The sequence below is a fragment of the Mus caroli genome, unplaced genomic scaffold (assembly GCF_978045245.1).
Source record: "Mus caroli unplaced genomic scaffold, Mus_caroli_1 scaffold_3, whole genome shotgun sequence".
NCBI classification, from domain to species: Eukaryota; Metazoa; Chordata; class Mammalia; order Rodentia; family Muridae; genus Mus; species Mus caroli.
The window spans coordinates 16,287,673-16,307,417 of NW_028227258.1; the positions used below are offsets into that span (position 1 = coordinate 16,287,673).

General features: G+C 37.7%; 1 long non-coding RNA gene across 1 annotated transcript in view; it reads left to right on the top strand.

Annotated features, from left to right (window-relative positions):
* LOC110291991 (uncharacterized) overlaps positions 1-18,806 on the top strand; it is a 76,323-nt gene extending 57,517 nt beyond the window's left edge. Inside the window, exon 3 of the long non-coding RNA XR_002377630.2 lies at positions 17,701-18,806. This is a non-coding gene — a long non-coding RNA (uncharacterized LOC110291991). The remainder of the gene's footprint in view (positions 1-17,700) is intronic.
* The last annotated feature ends 939 nt before the right edge of the window (positions 18,807-19,745 follow it).

Consider the following 19,745-nt stretch of genomic DNA (forward strand, 5'->3'; position numbering starts at 1 on the left):
GGGAATAGTGGTTTATCAGTATCTTCATTTTCTCCTATTAAAAGGTTAAGACTTTTGAAATAAATGAACTGAACCTCTTCCTATTCAGCCAGAGGCATCCATTATATCAGGCATGATTAATATTATTAAAGTAGAAATACAAAGAGAAAAAATGTCATTATTCAAGGAAAGATTTAAAAAAAACATCAGTGTGTAGTGAGACAGGAAAATGTGAATTAAGATTTGTGGTCATTGAAAAGGGTTTTTTATGAATTCAAAGAGCGACTGGAATATATAAATTAAACATTGGAGGGATGGAAATATGCTTAAATGTGAGGGAGGAAAAATAACTAGATGTTTGGAAACCTCAACTTCAGCCAAGAAAAAGCAAAAGGTGTTGAAGAGTGTTTGGTTCTGAGCACATTCCAGAGAAGGGAGGCAAGCATTTAGATTGAGTGTCCTGGCTTTTCCCTTAGGAAAACTCAGGAGAGAAGAAGGTGGTTGGGTTGAGAAGACTATAACTTTCAGTCCCAGATGATGCATGCTGACTCTCAGGAAGGTGACAGTGCTCTGACAAGCCAGCATGGCGATGCCACACCATGTCAGCTGGATGATGTTTAGAAACCATTAACCTGCATTGAAGCAAAGACAGGGCCAGAAAGAGTCTTCTCCTGTGACTCACACCAACTCAGAGGTAAGATTTGAGTGGAGAAAGAGCAGCTACATCCTAAGGCAGAGAGGGAGAAGTGGCAATGGTGACTCTGGGGGCCCAAGCAGGTGACTGAATTGCTATGAGGTCTGGACAATGGGTCTGTCACAGTGAGGCTAGGGACAGAGGAACGGAAGCTGACAAGATATACTGAAGTATCAGTAAAAGCAGAGAGGCAACTGCAAGAGTTGAGCGAGGCAGATCTGAGAAATTCACTAGAAGTTCATTTTCCCAGTGGCATGATACCTATCCTGCCAAACCCACAAAGGCAGTACCTCTGGCAATGACTCAAGAGACTAATGCCAGATGCTGGAGACTAAAGTCACCCCAGGTACCTTTGTCAGTACACAGATCGACAAAGGCTCAAAGGACTACTTGTAGCCTTCTTCATCTTTGCTTTTGCAGAGGTGAAGGGGTCAGGGATTAAGTAGCTGTTGGGGTGGTGGTGGTGCAGAAATGCTCAGGTGATCCCATGCTCCACGTCCATAATAGGAAAGGAAGCTGGATTGTTTCAGTAAGCAGCTTCTAGAGTGAATTAACTATTTACTCCAATCCTATGTTTATTGCTCCAAGGAAAGTTTGGACTGTACAGTGCTGTGGGGGGATTCAGAGCTTGAAGGTTGAAGCTGATCATGGCACATTGTCACAGAATGCAAAGTTTTTATTTTTTTTTAATTTTTTCATTCCTCAACCCCAACATTTTTGAATAACATATATTTTGTTAGCCAAACTAACTGGGGAAGAACAAAAGTCCTGGGGAATGTGATTTTTCTCAGATCATTTTTAGGTTGCCATGGAGATCTTCTGTCATTGCTAATCTTGTAATGAGGAGAGTAAGTGAGGAGAAAGCCCTCTCCTTTGCAGGACGCGGTAACGAGATGGAAGGCGGTGGCAGCTTGAGATTAAGGGAGGCAGGATTTCCTAGCCTAACTTAAGATTCAAGCTGAGTTAAGACCACACAGTGCAACTGATTGGAAATGGGACAAGTCAAAGCACTTCCAGCTCAGAAGCGTCAAAGTAAGAAGTTTATTTTCTAAATCAGAGTACAACTGAGTGAAAGCCCGTTGGACAAGTTAATGAAGCATCCAAGAAGCCTCTCTTCTTTGAGGAATGCCCTAAAGCTGCATTCTTTTTGTGGATTCTGAAAATTATAAATTTTAGCACTGCACTTACATTATTTTGGCAAATGTTTAATCTTATGGGAAAAATTTTATTTCGGGAAAACACATATCTGAGTATGAAATTCTGTTTATGAGTGGACAGTCCTCACGGAGTGGGCACACATTCATGAACCAAACATCACCAGTAACATAACGGTAGTTTCTTGCAAAGAAAATAGAATCTGAAGGGTGAGCTGCAGTGCTGTAATGGTGTAAGTATTCTATAGGAGAGACATGGTTTTATAAGTAATCGATATAGGAGAACTTGGTTATTGCAAAAGTTCAGCGAAACTGGTCAAATTTGAGGGGATTTTAAAACGAGAAAAATAAATTACTCCATGGAATTATTTCTTTCTGACTGACCCATTTTGATTCATTGAAAATGAAATCGTCGAATGAGTAGTGAGGACCATGCATTTACAACTGCCACATCTTTCGATGCATTTGAGAAAGTCATTCATATTTATTGTCCTATTATTTTCCTTAAAAAAAGAAGGATGCCATTTCGTAGCTCCAAAAATGACACATAATTCTTCGGGTATCTTCCTTCTCAATAACAAACCTATTAAAATAACTTGGTAATTATGTCTTTCTCTTATTTCTCTATCCACTTCCCCACCCTTGTGAAAAAGGGAAGAATTTTATACATTAAACTTCTTCGTGATTGAAATATGCTTTAGGTAAATAAACCTAAAAATTCATGAAATCCTATGAGGAATAGTGTGAAACTCAAAGGAGAATGACAAGCTAGGAGCCATCCAAAGGAACCTCTGCCTCCACATGTCCATGGAAGGAGAAAAGGGATAATGCTGGATCATACAGTTTTCTCTACCAGATTCCATGGAAAACTTCTTTGAGGCTCTGATTCCCTTTCTTCTTCCTTTTTAAAGATTTATTTATTTATTTTATGTATCTGAGTACACTGTAGCTGTCTTCAGACACACCAGAAGAAGGCATCAGATCCCATTACAGATGGTTGAGAGCCACCATGTGGTTCCTCGGAACTGAACCCAGGACCCCTGGAAGAGCAATCAGTGCTCTTAGCCACTGATCCTTCTCACCAGCCCTGTAGCTTTTTTCTTACTTGTAAATACTCATATTTGCCACAGTCTTCGGAGAGGAAAGATCTCACTCATGGCTGCTTAAAACTTAGCAATTGCTGTTCTACAAAACACTGAAATATTCACAGAATCTCTTTCATGATCATAGAGTTCCATGGATAGGCCCCATGTCTGCGGATACATCCTCAAGATGAAGATGACTCAGAGCCCAGATAGAAGAACTGTGTTTCTTCTTTTAAAGACATGGTTTTTAAATTGGCAGATGCAAATTACTCATAGTGGATTTCATTATTAAATTTCCATACATGTATATTTTGATCATATTTGACCTCCACACTTCCTAATTCCCTTTCTTATCCCCTTCCACTCTTAAAAATTCCCTTCTCAATTGCTTCCTCTTCTACTTTCATGTCTTTGTTTGGGAATGATGCAATGAGTTAGTGCTGCTTCCAGACAGGAGTATGGGTTTGAGAGGCTGCTTCCAAGAGTGTGAGAAACTTAACAATGGCTACACCATTGAAGAACCCTTTCCCTCATTGTAAGGCTCTGTAGAGCCTTACAAGACCCGTTATCCTTTATGATAAGGTGTTGACAAGCCCAGGCTTGTGCAGACTTCTGCAGGCAACCAAGCAGCCAGGCCCATATGTTAGCAATTTGCACTACTCTGTGCCCCTCTCTGCCTCTTACAGTCTTCCCATCCATTACTCTAAGATAGCTACTGAGTCTTGAGAGACACGTTTCTGCTGTTCCATCCATAACTGGACACTCAACGCTCATTTATTCTCATTTAGACCAGTCCTTGCACCTACAATTACCTGCTATTATGGAAGCTTTTTGAGCAGGCTGATGGCAACACCAGTACGCACAGTCTTTGGGAAGGCAATTCAGTGGGCATATCATGTTTGCTTAGGACAATAACAGCAGCAGTTTCCCCACTGAGGACTATGGCTTCCCTAGTCACAGGTTTTTAACCAGGTTTACAGAACCAGGTATGAATTCCCTGCTGTGAAGAAGGCCTCAGATCCAGCCAATTAGAAAGCAGTTGGTTACCCCTATATACAGAAGACTTGGCATAATTGTACAGTAGGCACATCTTGTCTGTCTGATCAGTAGCGCTGCACACAGGGTCCACAGGTAAGGAAGGCTAAGTCACAGTTCTACTGGTGTAGTCTGTACAGCTTCTTCTGGCACTATGATGTCAATCTAGTATGGAGAAAGCTCCCAACACGTTCCAGTTGGATTATACCCATATGCGACTACAGCATATGTATTAGACTAATAAAAGTAGAAATAATAAGATTATCCAAAGAGAGGAAACTAAAGTTTTAAAATGTCTTTTGTTTGATTCTCTTTTGTGCTTCAATATGAAGGTGCTAATAATATAAGCTCCTGAATTTGCATCCCTTCAGGTCAATGTTGAACTTGATCTAAGGCCACTTAATTTGGTATTAATTCATGTTTTATTTAATAACATAGTATTCTGTTAATGATATATATTTAAAAGAAATGCAAAATAACAGTCAAAGCATCACCATGAAATTTGTGTGTGTGTATTTTGAAGGGAATTGGGGGGGGGAGTATCCCCAAATACTATTATCAGTTTCTCAGTTGCAGAATAATTTGTGATATTGTATTATTTTCTTTCTAAATGTTTCTGAATTTTATGAAAAGCCTATCACAAAACTCTCCACTTATTTTAAATCAGAAAAGGAAAAATGAAGAAATAAATCAGAAAAAAATATTAAAAGTAAAGAAAAAATTTGGTTCTCAAACATCATACCCATTATATCTTTTAAAGTTTAAATTTAAAATTGACATATTTTCATTAAATATTTTTATTAAAGTACAAATGAATTCCAGGAAATTTCAAAAAATGGTGTTAGATACTACCCCTGAATCATGAGTAATATAAATAACACCTCAGATTTTTATAGAGATCTACATTTTTCTAAGTAGTTATATATGCACACATCATCTGCTTCCTCTGCCTGCTCAACCTGTTTTTATCATAGAATTAGAGAATCTGACTTGGAAAGATCCCTAAGAAGCAAACGATTGAAATCCCTCTTGTGTAACAGAGTTTATTATAACTTACTGAAATATGCCCTTCAACTATGTTTCCAAATCTCCCAGCACCAGGAGACATTTTTATTTTCTGGATAGTTTTGGTTGTTTTAAAGTTCTACTTGCACAGAATGAAAATAGACCCAAATCACTCAAGGTCTACCCTCATATTTCGTTGGGTATAACAATGATGTGTATCCCCAATCCTGAGGTTCCATTTATGAGAGAAAGACATTCCATTTATGGGAAGACAGCTCTCATCAAGGGAGTGGACAGGGGCAGTGTTGAGATTTGAGGAGTGCAGTCACACAGACCACCTACATCAACAAACCTGAGAACCTCCCAATATCAGATTTCTAGGTCTTTCCAGAACAGGCAGAACTGAATGTGAAGTCAATGACTATCTGGTTTTCATGAGTTTACCTATTCTTGGAAGTCTGGGTATGTAGAAGGCAGTTAAGTGTATTTTTATATGTGATGCGCACATACATGTGCAAGGAGACACTGGCCAAACGTACAGGTGTGGAGGTCAGAGAGAAAGAATGTACCATTCTTAGACTGTAACCCACTTTGGTTTGGGGACAATATGAGCTATGGAGTTTAGTCCTCTACAGGTCGATATCAGTTTTAACCTATGAGCTCTTCTATCCCAACATTAGTCCTTTTGTTTAATACCATTCATCCAACAGCCTTTACTTCCTATGACAGGACACTGCAGAGTGTTAGGGCTGTCAAAGTGATTACCATGGTGTCTGAGGGGTACAAGGATGAACAAGCTGTGTTCCTAGCAGAGAAGCATATGGTTTAGTTGGCTGAGAATGGTTCACCCTCTCTGAATTATGATTTGGCTCTTTGTCTTTTATGACCTTGCTTTGAGAAGCAATGTCATTTAGAGGTACAGTGGTATGAATAAGAAAGGTTCTCTACTTCTGTGTTTGAAAATGTGATCCCCCACCTGCTGGCAATGTTTGGGAAGGTTATGGAAACTTTAGGGGGTGGGGCCTTGTTGGAGGAGGTAAGACACTGGGGGCAGCTTGGGGAGGGTATGGTCTCACTTCATTTCACTCTCTGTCCTTCATGTTTGTGGTCCCCATACTGAGCTGTCTGGTGATGCCTGCTCCTCCTCTCCCTGTAATTGTGGACTCTTCCTGTGATCTGTAAGCCCAGATAAATTCTTCCAAAGCATACTTTTGTTCATGGTGGTTTACCACAGCAGCAAAAAGTAACCATTATCAAGGTTTGTGAATTATAATGGATGCTAAGGTGTGGTTTTTCGTTTACTATTTGTTTGTTTGTTTTTATTATTAGAGGGTACCCACTGACGTTACCACTTCTCCATCCTTCTTTCTTTGGGGAATGAATCACACTTAGGATGTTCCCCATGTTTGGACTGAGTAACTTTCAGACACCTTACGCATGTTGCTTTACTTTTATTTGATGAATAGACATTGGTGTTTTGTCATTCTGATATAGAATTTATATGACAAGAACTTCATCATTCCCTACTGAACAATGGGATAGCAATACTAATACTGTGTAACCACTACTTGTGTTTAGATCCAAATACTTTAATAACTCCAAAAGGAAAGCCCAAATCCATCTCTAAACAGTTACTTACAGTTCTACTAAGCACTACTCTCTGCTTGGTGAAAAATTTTGATTTCTCATTTTGTGGGGTTTTTTTTTTAATGCATCTTCACTCTTGTGTGGCCCATTAAGAATTCCTTGTGTGTGTTCATTTGTATGCTGCATGATATGTGCTTGTGTGTATATAATGTGTGTGGAAGTAGCAAGCTTGTGCCATGGTATGAGTATGGAAGTCACAGGACAACTTTGATGTCTGTCCTTGTCTTCTATCTTGTTTGAGACAGGGTCTCGTGTTTGCTACTGCAGATAGTAGGCTAGCTGACCTGTGCATTTCCAAGATTCACCTGCCTTCATCTTCTATCTTGTGCTGGCATTACAGATTATTATAACCACATCCAGCTTTCCAACGGACTTGAAGTCAGTTCTCATGTTTATTCACAAAGCACTTTACTAACTGAGCTGTCTCCCCAGACTCAGGTCTGCCTTCTTAAATAACTGGTTTGACCATCCATCATAGTAAACATTCTACATTATAGGTAACAGATATCATACTTTTTATTACCGTACCAAATACAACTTATATTTTGTCAAGAGTAGCAAAATATTTTTATAATACAGCATAAATTGTTTTAATTATGAATGTAATATGGATGTGCTGCAGCCATTTAAGTGTCATATAAAAGGGAAAGGTGAGAGATTTACCTGTGTGACTACATGTAATAACTTGACACATAGCTTTTCAGATATTGCTAGATTCACTTGCGCACATATTACTGCTAACAAATTCTATCATATTAATCATTTCATTATGGAAGAAATCAGTTTTACCACTTGATCATTAATGTTGGGTCATTCATTCATTCATTCATTCAATACATATTGAGTGCTATCAAAAGCCAAAAATTTTCTAAGAAAGGAGAATTTTGAGGTAAATAAATATCTGTGTCAGCACTTGACAGATTGTGATTTGAAATAAATATATATCATCCTGTCAATCAGATTTGCCATATTTTAATGCTATTTAATCCTTTTCCTATATATGGTCAGAAGGAATTCTTTTACCACATAATAACAACTTCACTGATGATGAGAAGTATTCATTTATTGATTTTATCACTAAAGGTAGTTTTTTTTTTAAAGAATCTGTTAAGATGCAGTCACCTGTGTGCTCAAAATGTGAGGAGTGCATCAATCTCTCTTTAAAAGACTTCATAATAAAATTATCAAAATAATTAGTCTCCCTGGCAGGAGCAATAGCCATTCAAATGGACAGCTGACCAGTAAAGACACATAGAAGCTATTTAGAAAAATAAAAGCGTACTAGTTTATGTATGTTTACACTCTAGTAAGCTCTATAGGAATATCTCATCCTCAACACAGTTAAATCATTTGGTTCCTTGTGTGTGTGTGTGTGTGTGTGTGTGTGTGTGTATGCTGTTTTATTTTACTTTCAAGAAATGTGCAGCAAATATTTGTGTTTTTCATTTACATATCTGGCTATGTAGAAACCCCAGGGAATGAATCATTCTGGATAGTTGAAAATTTTAATCATTTTTGATGGAAATCTTTCTAAAATGGATTTCACACTTCTCTGCCTTCTTAAACAGAATGGATGGAATGTAATTAATCTTTTTTTGATGACTTGGTTTTATCATTATGAACATTAATGACTATGCTGTGCTATCCAGAAATGATGCCTGCGATACCAATTGTGGTGTGCAGAATTGTCTGTGGTCCTTTCGTTCTGTCTGAATACATGTGCCTTGCTTGTATTCTTCCTGACTGCTGTAATAACCAACACCACTTTTGCCACTGACAGTGATGCAGCTCCACACAGGTGTGGAGAGGTAGGCTTGGGAGGAGGAAAAAGCTGTGTTCAAATCTACGCTGTTGGCTGGGAGGCCTATTAACTCTCCAGCCCTCTCCATTTCTAAGATGAGCATAGTAATCCACCTGGAAGAGCTGTAATGAGCATTAAGTGATGGCTCACACTCATGGTGAAAAATAAACCAACTGTTACTTCCCATCTTCTACAATGTGCTTGCAATTATGGAAACATTGCTTCCTGATGGAACTCCCGTGTTCAGCTGCTAGAAAACGGGCAGTGGAGCCGATATCACTGTGTTCAAAATCAATCAATTCAGTATTTAGCAGATGAGACTCTACATGTTCTGTTTGGTTCCATATAGATATTGTGATGGTGTTGTTGGGAACCTATACTCACTGGTTCCTTCTTGTCTCCCCGCTGAGAGAGTCTTGTCTCCAGAAAATAGAGATGAGAGGACAGGATGTTGAGGAGACGTGTGCCTTAGGTTTTTGAAACAGGCAAAATGTGGAAAACACATCATAACATTTAAACATTCGGTTATAAACTTGATTTTTATTGGTTATTTTATTTATTTACATTTCAAATGTTTTCCCCCTTCCCAGTTTCCCCTCGGCAAATCCCCACCTCCCCCTTCTCCCCTCTGCTTCTATGAGGGTGGTCCCCCACACAGTCAACCACTCCCACCTGGCCTCACTGCCCTAGCATGCCCAGACGCTGGGGCATGGAGCCTCCATAGGACCAAGGGCTTCCCCTCCCATTGAACTGGGGGGTAGCCACTATGAAATTGATTTTTAAAGATCACAAAAAACATGAGTGTGATGAATTACATCCAGATTCCCAACATAGGCAGAAGGATTTGAAGTTTAGGGCCTGCACGAGGTACATAGCAAGACCCTGTCTCAAAAGACAAAAGGAATGGCTGAGGGACAGAGGGGCAGATTCCAAAATCCTATCATTCATCCAACCTAGCCAAAGTGGTGCATCCTCAGGTCAGTGGGAGTCCCTGAATCAAATTAAAAAGTTAGGGAGGGCTGAATCAAATCAAAAAGTTAGGGAGGGACAGCAGAAGACACCCAATGGCTTGCTCTGGCCTGCTGATTCTTAGGAGGACAAACCTTTACATTCATGTATGTGCACCAGTCATACACAGAAAAAAATCAAGCTAACACCAAAACAAGAAAGACTAGAAAAATGAACATTATTAAAAAATAAAGAGCTTATAATTACAAGTACTTAACTCCTACTAATTATGTTTGTAGTTTCCAGTTGAAAAATAGCAAAAAAAAAAAAAAAAAGACAATGAACTAATCAAACACAGAAACCCTTTTTACATGCCTCTTCCCCTTTGTTAGAGTAACTAAAAGAGAAAGCACACAAAGCAGAAAATAGATAATGCATTATTTTTATACATCCTCTAGAGAAAGGAAAGCAGGGAGGAATATAAATAAATGCAGGGATCCAGGGAAATCTTTCAATTTTAAATATAATGATCAATGGAGGCCCCATGGAAAAGCTGACATTTGAAGAAAGGCTTAAAGGAGAGGCCTTAGCAGAGTTAGTGTCTCCAGAATAATCTTCTATGAAAAACAATAGAAGAAAGTAGCAAATTGCCATGTTCAAGGAACAGCAAGGAGTCCCAGTGCTGGACCAGAGCACAATGTCAGTCGGCTGGTGGTAAGAGCAAGGGGCTTTAGGGAATATGGCTGGGATGGCTGGGATGGCTGGGAGACTTAACATGAAAAATTTAAACACACTGTAATTTGAAGTCTACCTGTCTTAATTACCACACAAATGGTCAGATAAACATAGACTTTTCTCATACCAAAAGAAATTCAAAGTTGAAATTCAAACAAACTTAAAATTGAGGAAACAAATTAGATCTAAATAAAAGTTCTTAGCTTGAGAAATGAGGAAGAAAACACATTAAAAGAAAGTAAGTAAAACAAATGAGATGTTTGATAACAGCAAAACATTTCAATAAAAAAGTTTGTTAGAGAAAAACCAAAGAAACCAAACCTGCTTTCTTGAACAATTTTACTAAAATTGATAGAGATGTAAGTACAAATTACTGATATCATAAGAGAAGAGACATCACTACAGACTCCACAAATGCAGACAGGAAAATTGTGGAAGCAACGTTTCTTTTCCAAGTCATAAAGTATGAAAATCTACTCAGTAAGAAGTATAGAACACAGCCAGGCGTGGTGGCTCTCACCTTTAATCCCAGCACTTGGAAGGCAGAGGCAGGCAGATTTCTGAGTTCGAGGCCAGCCTGGTCTACAAAGTGAGTTCCAGGATAGCCAGGGCTACACAGAGAAACTCTGTCTCAAAAACCAAAAACCAAACCAAACCAAAACAAAGCAAAACAAAAAAAAAAAAAACCAAAAGAAAAGAAAAGAAAAGAAAAGAAAAGAAAAGAACACAAACATCTCCCTGTACAAAAGAAATTGTGTGTAGTTTCAAAGCTGTCTACCAACTGTTAACTCAGTTTGAGTGAAAATGGTCATTCTGTTATCACAGGTGAAGCCACCACTATTCCAGTATTAATAGCATATACTAAAAATACAATACCTAATATATCATAAAAATACATAATAAGCACAGATACAATTAAAATCATGAGAAATTTTAATCAAATAATAAAGAGCTAGGACACCCAAACTAACTGGAATTTAGGCGAAGGATATAAAGAAATTCATTATATTAATAGACTAAAAGGAAAAAGCATGTAATAATTTTAATAAATAAAAACAAATCATTGGATATATTTATGATCATTTTATAGAAATACATCTCAGCAAATTAGAACTAGACAGCAAATTTACTCACCATGCTAAATGCCATCCATGAGAAGTCTAGATATGATAGAAGCATTCTGAACACTTTACCCATAGAACCAGGAATAATGAAAATAATTGTGCTCACTATTTTCTCCAAAATTGTGTTGAAAATCTGCATGGCAAAATAATAGAAGAAAAATGGTAGAAAACAATAAAATATTCTTTTTATATATACAATCATTGCCTTACATGCAAAATCGCACATAGCAAAATATTAGGAAGACTGAAAGATAGATAATCAATAAACAAAACCAGGATGTTTTTTACTGAAACCAAACAGCTGAAATGCTAATAAAGAAACTATAAAGTTAAGCAAACTATAAAACACCCTTATAACAATATACTATATATATTAAAAAAAATTAGTGCTAGGTGTAATGTCTCACACCTGCAATCCCAGCACCCAGGAGCTTGAGAAAGAGGGACTGATAGGAGTTCAAGGCCAGCCTAGACTACAGAGTGAACTACTGTCTCAAACAACAGAACAAACACAATAATTGCACATTGAAAACACGTCGGAATATGACATAAATAAATGAAGAAATGTGGTTCTTCAATATAAGTTAAGATATTTCACTAATAATTATTCTCAAACTTACCTGGAGATATAATAAAATCTGAAATGGAATTCAGGAGAATTTTTAATGTCAAAATTGATAAAATGCAATGAGCCTAGAAAATCCTAAGAAACTTTCAAATGAGTAAGTCTGGAGAAGTTATTCTAACTGACTTTAAGATTTTGTTATAATAATCAAGTCATTATTATAAATACAACTAGTATGGTAAGCATAGAAAGATAGACAAACTTATTGAATGAATGGAAAGATAATTTAGAAACAGTTCCACCCATATATGACCAATTAATTTTGACTCAAATGCAAAAATGATTAACTAGGAGAGTCACTTTACCTAATAGAACTTAGTGCTGTTAATAAATAAACTTTAACATATGCCCCTAGCTCAAAACATAGATAAACATAAAAACCAAATCTGTGCAAGTTTTAGGGAAAAGTAAAGGGAAATAATAATAATTTTTGTGTGTTTAAACAAAGACTTTAAAACATTTGAAAAGTGCAGTATGTGGAAGAAAATAATTGAGAAGTTGGATGTATGTTAGAAATTGTTTGACAGGCACTTCAAAAGAGTAAAGTATAATATTGCACAGACTTGAAAACAATAATAATAATAACAGACTCAATATTAAGAAAACAAGCAACCCAGTCATGCATGTGCAGAAAATATGTAGATAATGTAAATAAAGATCATGGCTGACAAACAAGTGTGGGATGACACATTGAAGATTATTGATTGTTAAGATAATTAAAAGGAAAAGTGATAACCTGATATAATCTAAGTACTCCATAAAATGTACCAAATCAGAGCAAGCCTTTTGTGGAATGTGAGGGAATGGAGTGCTCTCCGTGACGCTTGGCGGGTGGCATTCTATTTCTGTAAATCTAGCCACAGGAAAGGAAAGCAGTGCGCCTTTATTTATCTATAGAACACATATAAATATTCATGGTGGTCTCCCTAATCATAGTCCAAACCTACACTTAATCTATATGTCCATCAATAGGTGAGCAAAATCCACAAATTGTGCTATGCCAATACAAGCAGTAAGGAAAGGGGGAGGGACAGGTGGAAAGAGGGAGGAGAGACAGAGAGAAGAATCCATGTTATTCTTATAAGAAAATGTATTGTATAATCATAATTACATTAAAAAGTAAAGATGCGATAAAACTCATAATAAGGAAAATATAGATGACTTCTGGGGACAGGAGTGTGGGCAGAGATGGATATGTAAGATTATGGTGTGGCAGAAGGAAACTGTCTCGACTGTTGTATGTTTCTACTATCTTGACTTGGTCATGATTTTATAGTGGAATACTTGTGTCAAAGTTAATTGCATTTTATATCTTAATTAAATACAGTTTATTCTGTAGCTGGTAAAAATTAAAATTAGAACATAAGATGACATATAATAAGGAAGACAATTCTAAATTTACCTTGATGAAAGACATTTTAGAGCATTAAAAATTGGACAAATGATTGAAAACCATTTTATTTAGTACCCAGGGATGAAAAGAGCTCACTCTGGGGTAGGCATCCTGTGACTCACCAAGTCATGGAGATAACTGTCCTGAGGATGGTTGTTGTCCACAGTCCCCTCGCCTATGGAGAAATGAGGGCACTGTGGTAGACAGTTTGGAAATGCTGGATGGAGATTACAGCCAGGCTACCAGGCTCCATTTCATCTAACTATAAGGAGAGAATTTGTTTGCACTACTTTGGAGCCTTTGTAACTTTCCTATAGGGTTTACTTTCTCCTGCCACCCACATTCTTGAGTAGAATTCTGAACACAGGTTGAGTTCTTTACTGTGTTTTATTTTTATAGGGGACTACTTTAACCATACTAATCCTTATTCTCGTTAACACGTAGTATCCCGCCCACTGGGTCCTGACATAAGCACCTTTGTGCCCCTAGTCCTTACTTCTTTTCCAAATTATTTAAATTTTATGAACCACCCGTCTTCATGCTCATGCTTTCTTAAGCACGTTAATGGATCCTGTGCCCCTATTCCCACTTAGAGCCTTTTGTACCATCACACAATGGTACAAAATTGTTACAATGTACCGAAATGGTAACCTTTTGTACCCATAGACTTGGGACTCATCGCCCACATCAGATTAGTGGGAAACTGGCTGTAGGTCGTTTCTAGTACTTCTTCCTGGGTAATAATATATTTTGTTACCAGCAACATTTTGTATCTGGGAGATAAAAAATCAAGTCTCTGTCTTTGTCATTCATGTACAACAATACCTAACATTTTTGTCACTTTATTCGACCACCTTACTTGCTATTATCTGGGGATTCATAAAACAGAGATGTCCCACTAAAAATGTAGCTTCTTATAGAATTGTGCTAAAGCATGTAAAATAAGTGTCTCAGAACGGGAGAATTGTCAGGAATTAGCTCCCTCCCTCCTATAATTTCTCTGGTTTGTTTGCTTGGTTCGTTTGGTTAGGTTGCTTTGTTTTTGTTTGGCGGGCTGTTTTTTGTTTTTGTTTGTTTGTTTGTTTTTGTCCTGGGTTTGTGACCAGAAATGTCCACCAAATCACGAAGAACAGAGGTTGAAGGGCTTGTGTCTGAATTGTGGAAATGGCGTACTTTATGTGGCTAGGGAAAATTCGACTTTTTATGCTTTTTTGCATTGTGCTAGTGAAGAGTTTGTGGGCCTTCTCAGAGGGGATTACAAATTACCCAGGTTCATCAGGAACGCCAGGACCCACATTCTATTCAGTCCATCCTCCTCAAATAGCTTTCATTACCTCCTGAGTTCTAAAACAAGTCGCTCTCATCTTTTTCCATTATAAGTTTCACATAATTTATTGTGCATAATAAATAGTTTGCAAGAGTTGGGTTTATGAATAGCTTGAAACAGGTTTTCCATGTCCAAATCAAGCTGCCATAGTAACCATTTTTCATTTCTGCCAAACGTATGGTCTTTTCTTTTTTTTTTTCCTGACTTGAAATATGTTGTTAAAAAAAAAATCCAAAATTATTCAGGAAAGTTGATCAGGTTTCATTACAATAATGACTTCATTGTTAGGAAATGTTCATTTTAATCTCCTCTTAAATGACTCTTTGCGTTAGGAGCATCGAGTTGAAAAATCTATACTTTTAAACTGTGGTTTCCTGATATTTATCATAAAAATAAATTAAACTAAAACCCCCCTTCTATTTCTCCATAAAACTTCTCTGCTCTTCTCAAAGAATAGAACTAGAAGCAAGCTCTGAGTTTGGCCATGAGCCACCATCACTTTTAGAATTACACAGTTCACATAGCTTATTGTGTGTGCACCTACCAGTCATTCACCTCTAGTCAGCAAACAATAGAGAAATGGGCACCTAGGAAATCCTTGAGCTCTGCGTCCATTTTCACAGAAAGGTTTGTGAAGGCTGGAGGAGGTAGGTGTGTCCCGTCAAACCAGGAAAGCTTTCTTAATTCATTTACCTTTAAGCTTTCCTTTTCAAAATTTAGAACTTACAAACTTCAGCTACCTATTTCTTCCAGCCTGTGCTCAGCTTAGGAAAAGGACATTATTTATCAGTTCATGCTGTAGTCTGTAATTCAGAGACAAAGAACAACAACAACAACAAAAAAAAAACCAGAACAAAACTGCATGTGTTTTTAGCCTTTCTCATTAAAATGTCATGCTTTAAAGTTTCTTTATAAAATGGCCATTGTTTTATAAGTACATTCTTCAGTTCTTCACATTGTTGCATCTTTAACATAACTTTAATTCCTTAATGACTTCTTGCGAATATTCAACAGATGTTTAATGGGGAGCTGCTTTCTGTTATATCATAAATGTTCCATATCATTAAGAGTAGTATCTGCTGTCTGTGACCAAGGATGGGGAAGGCTCTGGTAGGTATGTATACTCTTTAGACGCCAGGATGGCTATGAATGGCACACAACACTTTTATAGACAAAAATATCATTTGACAATGTCAAAAGTTTGGACATTCCTGGTACTGGATTGGTTATTCTAGACTCTACAATCTTGAGTTTCTCAGGAGTTCAAGGAACAGGTTAATACCAGTTCTCGGGAGTCAGAGCAACTATGTCTCTTTTTAACTTGAACTGGAAGCTTCAGTACTTTCTGTTTCCATTGATTCCACCAAAGCAAAATGGGTCCTACTGTCCCGTCCACAGCTCCCAACTCAGTCCTCGGTGCTGAAACAGTGACTCCAGCAGGAAGTCTGATATGCTGTTCACTCCTGATGGAGAATCAGTGAGACAGCTCAAGTGTTGTACAAATTGGGTCCCTCCTGGATATTAGGAGAGTTGGGACAGAGGAGAGTGAGTCGTGGCATAATTGGCAATATATGCACTTTGTATAACAACAGTTAGAGTTCTAGAAATGAGGCACTTTCGGTACTGGGAAAACGTACTAAGTTCTTTGCTTAGTACTTTTCACAAGTTGAATAATCTTTCTGGAACAAAGTCTAATTCGGCAGATTGGGTATTTTCACATTTTCTATTATAACAACAACAACAACAACACATCACATATTAAAGAGAGCAATACTCAAGCAATAGGGGCAAAGTCTAAAGCCTGGATCTGTCTAGCTAGCAAGCCTTTAGTCTTTTCAGTCCTCTGATATCAATTTGATAGGTTTACGTGTACCTGGAGTCTGGTGTCTTCGCATCCACTAAACAGCTTTCAGTGTTCAATTCTTTATGTTGAAGATGTGAATGGGTGAAAGAGTAATCAAGTTACCTAGAAATTATTTGGCCAACAAGTTCCCCTACCAGTCCTTAGTTTTTAGCCACATTCTAATTTGGAAATGATAGGAAATGAGGTCTAGGTACATGTGAGTGTGTCTTTCTGTGGAGGCATTTACGGAGCTAAAAGTTCATGAAATGATAGCGTCATTATAATATTCTAGTAGATCATAGTGGATATGTCTTGTGGGTGTTCTTGTTTAATTTTCATTGCTGTCACAAGACCAAAATCACCTCACTGAAATTTTATTTTGGCTTGTAGTTCTAGGGGAGGCACAGTCCACCACGGTGGAAAGAAGGGCAGCATGGGGCTGTTACAAAGGAAGCAGACTGACCACATTTCATCCACAGACAGGAAACAGAAAAAGAACAGGAAGTAGAGCCTAGATAGAAACCCAAAATCCTGCCCCCAGCCCTATGATTGTACTTCTTCCAACAAGGATCCACTCCTAAAGTTTCTGTATCCTTCCCAAACTGTAGCACCAACTGGGGACCGACTGTTCAAAGATGTGGATCTATAAAGAATCATTTCTGTTCCAACTACAATAGCATGAGACCATCTACTACTTATTTCTATTGGAAATTCTAAATATGGAATAGAAATATAACATCAGGACATATAAAACTAACGGACTGCCTGGATACTGCTTGCAGACCATTTCTTCTGGACAGTCACCAACGTCGACATATAATATTCATATCTCTAATGAATGAAATTTTAGTGGACAAATGGAAAGTGCTCTAATCTTAAAGGATTAGAAATATAGGAACTTTGGGGAGAGTTAGGGTGCAGCACACTCTAAGAGGTTTCTAGGAGAGCAGCAACTTCCCTGCAGAAGAGAATCATACTTCGAGACAAGCATTCTAACTCATGAAACAGAAGTCCTAGCTCATGATTCCAGCAGGTAGAGACGGAGGAGGGAGATAAACAGAATGCTTAAAAAGGTAAACTTTTGCTGGCCATGGCTTATTTACATTCTTAAGTTATTTTGTCCCTAGAAACCCACAAGTTAGAGACTTTTCATGAGGAAAGTTTTTTTCATTGCAATACTACAATTAAACCCTCAGGGTTAGCAGTCCAAGTCCTGAGAAAAGAGTGTTCTGTTCTTTTATGTGGTAGAGTTGGTATTGAAAGTAAAACCTCTATTAACAAGCTAGCATTCATGGTTTCTTTCAGGCTAACCGAGAGAAAGGAACTCCTTGTGGAACTGTGGATGCCCATGTTTGGGGGTGAAGATTCTGCACGACACTGAGCTTCTTGGGACTGTGAGGAATCCCAAGAAAATGGACACCTCGGGTGGATAACTTATGGTTCTGAACTTGATTGTATTCTTATTAGTCAGGGTGTTTTTATAAGCATTGCACAGGAGTTAAGGATTAACAAAGAATGTAAACATATCCAAGTTTACAATGATGGATGAATTAATTTGATGTAAGTAAGTAAAAATTCAGATACCAAAAATAGGAGCCAGTAGGAAACAAAATGACTTCTCGACTCATGAGAGAAACATGTTCTGGCCCCCACAGCGTAAGTTCATTTTTACTCCTCTTTATGATCAGAGAGGAGGTGCTTTTCACTAATTCATCCAGTGTGGCTTCCAAGGAGACCTGGCACAATCACGAAGATTCATTGTCTGAAGTGTGCACAGAATGTACCCAACTGGCTCAGATGCTAAGTGGCCCTGGACAGGAGAGTGAAACTTCTCCACTTGTTAGCTCAGAGCGAGAAGGAACAGATTGTGACCATTGACGTTCCTTCAGCCTGCACATAACTCGAGTGCCTAGTTATGGAAAAAGAGGGAAGGAGAGGCCTGGGAAAGAAGGGAAAGATTACAGCAGAGAGTAAGACAAGGTCATCAAAATCTAGAAAATATATTGACACAGTTAGTGGATATTAAGTTCAAATGATCTTATATGTGAACCCTGCCCCGGCATACACAGATTTTAGGGCTCTAGGAAATAATGCCTGTTTGTTCTTTCTTCAAGACTGAATACATCCAAAAAGAAAATGGCTACAACTTCCTTTGCACAAAGACAAGTCGGAGGGACCTGGGGAATGATGGAGGAATATTTTGTGGAACAAAATATTTATTCTTGTTTCACTTATGAGGATATCAAGACAGCAAATTGTCTCTGGAGAAAATCATGCCTCAGAAAGATATTTTAAGATCAGAGTTTGCCTGACACATAAACCAATGCTCTAACAGTGAAAATTATGAAATTCTATTTTGAAAGATACAGATTTTTATTCCCCTTTCCTTTATCAATTTGGCTTTTTTTTTGTCTCACAGAATATACATGCACCTATAACAAAGTGATCTTTAAAAAAACAAAACTGTTCACGCTTTAAAACTTGAAACTTTCAAGGTGATGAGATAATTCAAGCCATCCTCAGACTGGAAGGGGCTTGCACAGCTCTGATAATTTTTTGAAACAATGACATTTATCTTATAGTAAATGCCATCAATTTTTCGATTTCAATGTACAATGTATGCTAAATTTTGAGGGAGAAAACCTTCCATAGTGTAATATCTTTTTGTGGCTCAATTTCTTTTCAGCCATTGATGGGAAAATCAGAAATGCATTATTCTTACTAACTTGCACAGAATGAAAGTCCTTATTTAAAGTAACTTAATTATATACAGAAAGTATGTAATAAAATAATGACCTCCATTATAAATCATAAGTAGCAATCAAAATAATGATCAAATCAGATAATAAATTTGATTGTGTGTGGAATTCCACTTCCTTAGGTGTGCTATTACTCCCAGAGCAGGGGAGAAACAAAGAGACTTGGCTGGAAATAGGTTTTCTCTTGATCACAGGCCTAGTGCAGTGTTCGGTGCCCAGTGGGTTCTCAATAAATATGCAATGATGATGATAATGAGTCTCCTGGCAAACACTGCAGTGTGGAGGTATGTATGCACAGATCCCATATTAGAAGAAATTGGTCAGTGTAATTGATTGTGTCAAAAGAGAAAGAATCCCACATCTAGAATCAATCACAGAAACTGTGGACTCAGACAAACACAACTGCTCTCTGGTCTTTTTCCCTTTCATTTTTTTTCTCATGTTCACTCCACATGTGAAATGGAGACCCATTGGACACATGTGTCAATTGATCAAATTATCCCCAGACAAGGCTGGCTGGCAGCACTGTTGTTGAATGTCCCTGGAAGCTTTATCTTGTTTCCTGAGCCCATTGATTTTGGAGTGCTCTCT